Source organism: Nicotiana tabacum, chromosome 6, assembly GCF_000715075.1.
Source record: "Nicotiana tabacum cultivar K326 chromosome 6, ASM71507v2, whole genome shotgun sequence".
Lineage (NCBI taxonomy): Eukaryota > Viridiplantae > Streptophyta > Magnoliopsida > Solanales > Solanaceae > Nicotiana > Nicotiana tabacum.
The window spans coordinates 135,781,959-135,791,237 of record NC_134085.1 but is presented as its reverse complement, the minus strand read 5'-3'; positions in this window follow the sequence as shown (position 1 = coordinate 135,791,237).

Below are 9,279 nucleotides of genomic sequence, written 5' to 3'. Positions count from 1 at the left end.
AGATACTTGCAAATCTTTACCAAGAGCAAAAGGAAGCAACAAAAATCTTCTGTGACAATTTATCAGCAATTGCAATTACCAAAAATCCTGTATTTCATGGAAGGCCGAAGCACATAGACATTCAACATCTTCTCATTTGTGAACTAGTTGCAAAGGGGTTGATTGAGTTGAAGCGTTGCAGCACTGAAGAGCAAGCAACAGACATTCTTACTAAAGCACTTCCTCCAGCAAAACACAATTACTTTATGTTATGCATTGGTGTATGTGATTTTGAATCAAGGGGGAGTGTTGGGAACTGATTCAAAAACTCTTTTAAGTTTATTGGCTGATGAACTTATTTAATGTGAGTTGAATAAATCTTTTTACTTTAGTTAAGAGAGTCCCTAGGTCTGTTGCTATTTTTTCTAATTTGGTTGTTGTTTTTCTGGTCATTTCCTAAATTTTAGTCAAGTGGGTGGTATGGTAAATATTATCTTTATGAGCTTGTAAGCCTATAAAAAGCACACCACTTTCAGTTAATAAAATAAGCCCTTCTACGGAATATCTTTTTTAGCTTCTCTGCATCTTTAAGTTTTGTTAAAGACAATCTCTTTTTCTACAGCACACTCGTGGTCCTAAGCGCGGGGAACCACGTGGTTATGCTTTTGTCCAATTTTGTACTAAAGAGGTAAGTTGCAGAATCTCAGTTGCTCATCAATGAGAGTAGGTTCTGATTTCTATTTTTAATGTGAGCATGCAGGAAGCTGTACTGGCCAAGGAGAAGATGCATGGAAGATTAGTCTGTGGGCGGCCTTTGGTTGTTAGGCTTGCCAGCGAGAAATATTTGATGGAAGGGGCTGAAAGCTCTTTTGGAGCTGATGGTGAAACGAGTAAATCCAACTTTGTTGCTGGCTCTTCGGCGCAAATGTGCAAGACTGCCAAAATAGCTGCAACTAAGAACAAACTGAAGGCCATGGAAGAAGAGAACCAGAATTCAAAAAGACTAAAAACAACAGACAAGCTCTCCGACAGTTAATGTCAGATGGTGTCAAGCTGAGTATACTGCTATAGTCCGTTGACATTCTCTTGCGCTCATCGCCGAAACAGACTCCTACTCATATTTCTTCGTCCTCAGAGTTACAATATAGATATCTTTAGATCTTTGTATTAAGAAAATGCGAGGATGATGTTGTTGGTGTTCATAACCCTCCGTGCAAGTGATATCAACTTTGTTTTCCTGGTAGTAATTTCGGATTTGTTGATTCTCGTTACGCACTAGGATTTGAAAGTCAAACTTGGACAATGAGCTTTACTGGTTTTAAACATTAAGGCATACATTACATAGGGTGTGGAGCGTGGACTTACTGTCCTTGAGATTAATTTCCTCAGTTTTTTAATAGTTTCTCTTCAGACTTTTTGAATCAAATGTCAAACTTTATATGACGAGATATTAGCATTAGAATTAAGAGGCAGTAGCCACTGAGATGCTAGTTGCTACGTCTAGGATCAAGGAGTGGAATAGCAGTGATGTGGTTAAGGCCTCGTTAGTTTGCACTTAATAGATGTCTGAATTTTAATTATTTAGATCTCATATATTAAATGCATTTATTTTTAAAGTCTGAATTTTAATCATTCAGATTTTTTATTTTTTTACTTTACAATCAATTAATGGGTCTGAATAGATCTGTATAACTAAAATCCATAACAGAGATTTAATTTCATTAAGATGCTATCATCCACATTTATTACTCCCATTGTTTACTATTATCAATTACCCCCACCACTAGCACCATCCTTAACCATAGCCGCCGCTACTACCACCACCTACCACACCCACCACCATCATTCTCAATCACAACCACACACTCGCCCATCATAACCAATAACCATAGTTGGTACTGCCCACCATTATAAACTACGACCACCCACCATCACCTTCATCAATCACAATCACAATCACAGCCACAACCATCGCCACCACCCACTATTATTAACATTCACCATGCACCACCACTATCCTCAACTATATATCGCTATTGCTACCAATCACCACTATCTACTACCCAGAACCACCACCAACGACCATATATATATATATATATATGGTAGATTAATTAGTATTTTATTTGAATTTATGTTTACTAATTTTTAAACAAAGATAAATTTTATATATTCAGATGCTAAAAAAACAAACAGTCTTAATCATTTAGCATTCAGAACTTAATACATATCTTAATATTCAAATGCGTACTCATATTCATATGTCTTCATCTAAATACGCATTTTGATATTCAGATATATATTTAGATTCAGACGTTTTAATCTTAAAAAAATGAGGTCGTTATCTTGTGTCCTTCAAGTTAGCGAGGAAAGTGTTCTTGAACTTTTAAGATTGCAGGATGTGCAAGCATTGAAGGAATTGAAATATGTCTTTGTACTATAAGAAAAGGTTTAAATATACCCCTTGTTATACTTTGGGTCCAAATATATCCTTGCTGTAATACTATTGGTTCAAATATACCCTTATTACGTTAAGTTTGTCCAAGGTGAACATTAACTCAATCCTACGTGGCACTTACAATTGATGAGGTGGATGCCACGTACCATGCCACCTCAGTGCTCCTAACCCATTTTATAAAATGGATTAGGGGCAATGGTGGTGGAGGGGAAAAAAATTTTAATGGTGGACAAAAAAATAAAAGGGAGGGGTAAAATGGGTTAGGGGTGCTGAGGTGGCATGCCACGTGACATCCACCTCGTCACATGTCAGTGCCACATAGGATTAGATTTTCATCTTGGACAAATTTAACAAAATAAGGGTATATTTGAACCAATATTATAACGACAATGGTATATTTAGACGCAAAGTATAACAAGGGGTATATTTAAACATTTTCTCATAGTACAGAAATATATTTGGACCTTCTCCATTTAAAAAATTAACATGTTGATTTGGGAACCATGATTCTTCCTTGAAATAATTTATTTCTTAAAAAAGGTTCGTAATGTAATATTACAAGATATTTGTCACGACTCCAAATACCCCGATCGAGATGGCGCCTATCACAGTACTAGGCTAGCTGAAACAACACGAACAATATAGAAGATCTTTTGTAAAATTTATTTTTCTAAACAGATTAAATCTCAAACCTTTTATTTTTAAAATATCAAAAGAAATACGCGGAAACAAGTACATAAATATATCAACATAGCCCGAATCTGGTGTCACTAGTCATGAGCCACTAAGTATAACTCAACATTGTCTACTAAATATAAAATAAGTTTGAAATATAAAGTACTAGGATAGGAAAGAGAAAGGCAGAGCTACGAATGTCGTACAACTACCTTGATAACTCCGAAAATACAAAAAAGCTGCTGAAAGCTCTCACTCTGATGCTATGGCACCTGAATCTGCACACAAGGTGCAGGGAGTAACGTGAGTACGACAACTCAATAAGTAACCAAAGTAAATAAAGTTTGAGTGTAGTGACGAGCATTTAAAAATCATATGTACTTTATCAAGAATCTCAACAGAAATATCAAAGTCAAAATCTGCGGTTCAATAACCAATTGCATCGTAAAAACTCCTATTTCAATGAAAATCCTTTAAAATATTTAATCAACATTTTTCAATAGAGGCTCAGTATAAAAGAAAAGTGAAAATAGAAAATGTCATAAACAAGCCCCTCAGGCAAGGTATCACTCATAAGTATAGCCTCTCGGGCAAGCCTCTCACTCATTCGTGACTCAGCTCTCGTCAATCAGTACTCATACTCAGCACTCCGACTCAATAGAATATCTCATAATGATGATAGCCGCTGCGGCGTGCAGCCCGATCCATAATATATAGTCGATTATGCTCACTGGGGGTGTAAAGACTCCAGAGGGGCTCCTACAGCCCAAACGTCATATCGCTATGGTGTGCAACCCGATCTAACACTTATCGATGCGCGTGCAGCCCGATCTATATATATAAATATCCCTGCAGCATGCATCCCTATCCATAAATATATATAATCCTGACCATCATGTCCTCGACCTCTCTCTCTCTCTTAGTCATTAACCTCACAGCTACTCGGGCAATTCAGTAAAAATCAGGGAACTCAGCCTAAACAGTTTTCTCATATTAAGAAGTAGAGTAATAAAACCGGAGTAAACAATAAACAGGTAGAACATGACTGAGGATATACTTTCAAATCAAAACAGTATGAGTAAAGTAGTAAAATACCCATAAGGGTCTAAATAGTTCGGCACAAAGCCCCAAACATGGTATTCAACCCAAGTTAACAGATTTATCACTAAAACACATGGATATCATATACAGTATATCAAAATATGCAACTATACAGCTGCCACGGGATGGACCAAATCACAATCCCTACGAGTGCATGCCCACACGCTCGTCACCTAGCATGTGCGTCACCTCATTTATCAAACAGTACGAAATTTCGGGGTTCCATACCCTCAGGTGTAGATTTACAATCGTTACTTATCTCAAACCGGATGAAATCCTACTCCACGATGCCCTTACATCTCGACTTGGCCTCAACTCGCCTCGAATCTATCCAAAATCAGAATCATAACATCAATATATGCTAGGGGAACAAAGCCCACGCGAAAATAATTAAATTACATCAAAAATCCGAAAATTGGTCAAGCCCGACCCCCGGACCCACATCTCGGAATTCGACAAAAATTACATCAATAGAATCCTTATCCTCCCAAGAGTCCATACATACCAAGAACATCAAAATCAAACCTCAAATGGCCCCTCAAATCCCCAATTTACACTCTACAATTTCAAGCCCTAATTCTCCAATTTTAGTCTTTAAATCCCACTAATTTCATGACTAATTAGTTAAAAATCACCATAGAATCGAGTATTGAGTTCAAAACCCTTACCTCCAAGTGTTTCCCTTCGAATCCCTCTTCAATCCCTCACAAAAAGCTTCAAAACCGTTTAAAAATGGTGAGAAATGGGCTAAAAATCGTGAAGACCTCTATTTATACTTTCTACCCAGGTGCTCCCTTCTTCGCGAACGCGGTCAAAGCCTCGCGTTCGCGAAGTACAAAAATACTGCTCAATCGTTTCCTATTTTGTGAACGCGAGCTCCTTCTCGCGAACGCGAAGCTTTAGCCTGCCAAGCTTTTGCGAACGCGGCCCTTCCTACGCGATCGCGAAGAACAAACTCCTAGGGCCCCCAGCTGCTCCAATTTCCCTATGCGAACGCGGGACCTACATCGTGAACATGAAGAGCAACTCTTCTGCCTCACTCCACATCCCTTCGTGAATGCGAGAGACCTCTCGCGAACGCCAAGAAAAAACCTCTGCAACAGAAACCAGCAAAATCTGCAACTCTCAAAACCAAGAATTTTATCCGATAACCTCCCGAAACTCACCCGAGGCCCTCGGGACCTCAACCAAATATGCCAACATATCTCATAACATCATTCAAACTTAGTCTAGCCTTCGAATCACTCAAAACAACACCAAAACACAAAATTAACCTCGGATGCTAGCCTAAGAACTTAGAAACTTTCAAATTCCACAAACGATGCTGAAACCTATCAAATCAACTCCGAATGACCTAAAAGTTTGCACACACGTAAAAAATGACACTATGGACCTACTCCAATTTCCGGAATTCCATTCCGACCTCTATATCAAGATTTTCACTGCCAACCGGAGAACGCTAAATTTTCAATTTTATCAATTCAAGCCTAAATCTAACACGACCCTCCAAATTACATTCCGAACACGCTCCTAAGTCCCAAATCACCTAACGAAGCTATCCGAACCATAAAAACCAAATTCTGAGATTGTTTACTCACAAGTTAACTTTCGGTTGACTTTTCCACCTAAATGGCCAACTTAAGAGATTAAGTTTCTCATAACACTCCAAAACTACTCCAAACTCAAACCAACCAACACGATACGATGAATGTAACTGAACAACACATAAGAAAATAGAAATGGGAGAAATAGAGCGATAACTCATGAAATGACCGGCCGGGTCGTTACATCATCCCCCTCTGAAACAAACGTTCATCCTCGAACGAGTCAATAAGCATACCTGAAGCCTCAAATAGGTGAGGATATCTGCTCCGCATCCCCCGCTCTGTCTCCCAGGTAGCCTCCTCCACGGGCCGACCTCTCCATTGCACCTTCACTGAAGCTATATCCTTTGATCTCAACTTTCGAACCTGACGCTCCAAAATAGCCACTGGCTCCACATCATAAGTCAAATTATCATCTAACTGAACCGTGCTGAAATCAAAAAAATGAGACGGATTACCAATATACTTTCGGAGCATAGAAACATGAAATACCGGAAGCACACTCAAAAAGTTGGGTGGCAAAGCAAGCTCATAAGCTACCTCCCCAACCCTCCGAAGCACCTCAAAATGCCCAATGAACCGATCACTCAATTTACCCTTCTTCTCAAATCTTATAACACCCTTCATGGGTGAAACCTTCAATAGAACCTTCTCCTCAACCATGTAGGACACATCACGAACCTTCCTATCAGCATAACTCTTTTGTCTCGACTGCGCTATATGAAGCCGCTCCTAAATCACCTTCACCTTGTCTAAAGCATCCTGCACCAAGTTTGTACCCAAAAGCCTAGCCTTGCCGGGCTCAAACCAACCAACTAGAGATCTACATTGTCTCTCATATAAAGCCTCATATGGAGCCATCTAAATACTCGACTGATAACTGTTGTTATATGCAAACTCCGCGAGCGGTATAAACTGATCCTATGAACCACCAAAATCAATGACACAAGAGTGCAACATGTCCTCCAATATCTGAATAGTGTGCACGGACTGCCCGTCTGTCTAAGGGTGAAAAGTTGTGCCCAACTCAACCTGAGTACCCAACACTCTCTGCACGGCTATCCAAAACTGCGAAGCAAACTGAGTACCTCTATCTGAAATGATGGAAACTGGGATACCATGCAAGCGAACAATCTTCGAATATAAATCTCTGCCAACCGCTTTGAAGAACAGGTAGTACACACAGGAATGAAGTGCGCGGACATGGTCAGCCGATCCACAATCACCCAAATAGCATCAAACTTCTTCAAAGTCCATGGGAGTCCAACTACAAAAACCATGGTGATCCTCTCCCTCTTCCAATCTGGAATATCTAACCATTGAAGCAAGCCACCCGGTCTCTGATGCTCATATTTCACATGCTGACAATTGAGACATCGAGCTACAAATCTCACAATATCCTTCTTCATTCTCTTCGATCAATAGTGCTACCTCAAATCCTGATACATCTTCACGGCACCCGGATGGATGTATACTGCGAGCTATGAGCCTCCTCCAGAATCAACTCCCGAAGTCTATCTACATTGGGCACATATATCCGGCCCTACATCCTCAATACCCCATCATCATCAATAGTCACATCGTTGGCATCGTCGTGATGAACTCTGTCCTTGAGAACAAGCAAATGAGGATCATCATACTAGGGCTCTCTGATGCAATCAAACAAGGAAGACCGAGAAAACACACAAGCTAATACCCGACTGTGCTCCAAAATAACCAGCCTCACGAACCGATTGGCCAATGCCTGAACATCAACTACAAGGGGTCTCTCCCCAATAGGGATATATGCCAAGCTGCCCATACTCACTGCCTTCCTACTCAAGGCATCGGCCACTACATTGGCCTTTTCCCGATGGTACAAGATAGTGATATCATAGTCCTTTAGCAGCTCCAACCATCTCCGCTGCCTCAAATTGAGATCCTTCTGCTTGAACAAATGCTAGAGGCTATGATGATCAGTAAACACCTCACAAGACACGCCATAGAGATGATGACTCCAAATCTTCAATGCGTGAACAATGGCAGCCAACTCTAGATCATAAACTGGGTAGTTCTTCTCATGTGGCTTCAACTAACGAGAAGAATAAGCAATCACTCTACCCCTACATCAACACACATCCAAATACCCTAATCGTGATGGCGCCTATCATAGTACTAGGCCAACTGAAACAACACGAACAATATAGAAGATCTTTTGTAAAATTTATTTTTTCTAAAATGATTAAGTCTCAAACCTTTCATTTTTAAAATATCAAAAGAAATACGCGGAAACAAGTACATAAATACATCAACATAGCCCGAATCTGGTGTCACTAGTCATGAGCCACTAAGTACAACTCAACACTATCTGCTAAATACAAAATAAGTCTGAAATATAAAATACTAGGATAGAAAGGAGAAAGGCAGGGCTGCGAACGCCATGAAGCTACCTTGCTAATTCCGAAAATACACAAAAGCTGTTGAAAGCTCTCACTCTGATGCTCTGGTACCTGGATCTGGACACAAGGTGCAGGGAGTAACGTGAGTACGCCAACTCAGTAAGTAACCAAAGTAAATAAAGTCTGAGTGCAATGACGAGCATTTAAAATCATATGCATACTTTATCAAGAATCTCAACAGAAATATCAAAGTCAAAATCTGCGGTTCAATAACTAATTACCTCGTAGAAACTCCTGTTTCAATGAAAATCCTTTAAAACATTTATTCAACATTTTTCAATAGAGGCTCAGTATAAAAGAAGAGTGAAAACAGAAAACCTCATAAACAAGCCCCTCACACAAGATATCACTCATAAGTATAGCCTCTCGGACAAGCCTCTCAGTCACTCGTGACTTAGCTCTCGTCAATCAGTACTCATACTCAGAACTCTCGCTCAATCGATATTTCATAATGATGATAACCGTTGTGGCATGCAGCTCAATCCATAATATATAGTCGACTACGCTCACAGGGGGTGTACAGACTCCGGAGGGGCTCCTACAACTTAAGCATCATATCGCTGCGTCATGGAGCCCGATCCAATACGTATCGCAATGGCGTGAAGCCCGATCCATATATATAAGTATCGCGGTGGCATGGAGCTCGATCCATAAATATATATAATCCTCACCATCAGGTCCTCGACCTCTCTCTCTGAGTCATTAACCTCACAGCCACTCGGGCAATTCAGTAAAAATCAGGGAACTCAGCCCAAACAGTTTTCATATATTAAGAAGTAGAGTAATGAAACTGGATTAAACAATAAACAAGTAAAACATGACTGAGGATATGCTTTCAAATCAAAACAATGTAAGAAAAGTACTAAAATACCCCTAAGGGTCTAAACAGTTCGGCACAAAGCCCTAAACATGGCATCCAGCCCAAGTTAACATATTTATCTTTAATAAAAAAGAAATATCATATATAAGTATATCAAAATATGCAACTATGCAGTCGAAGAACAACCCTCTGCAACAGAAACCA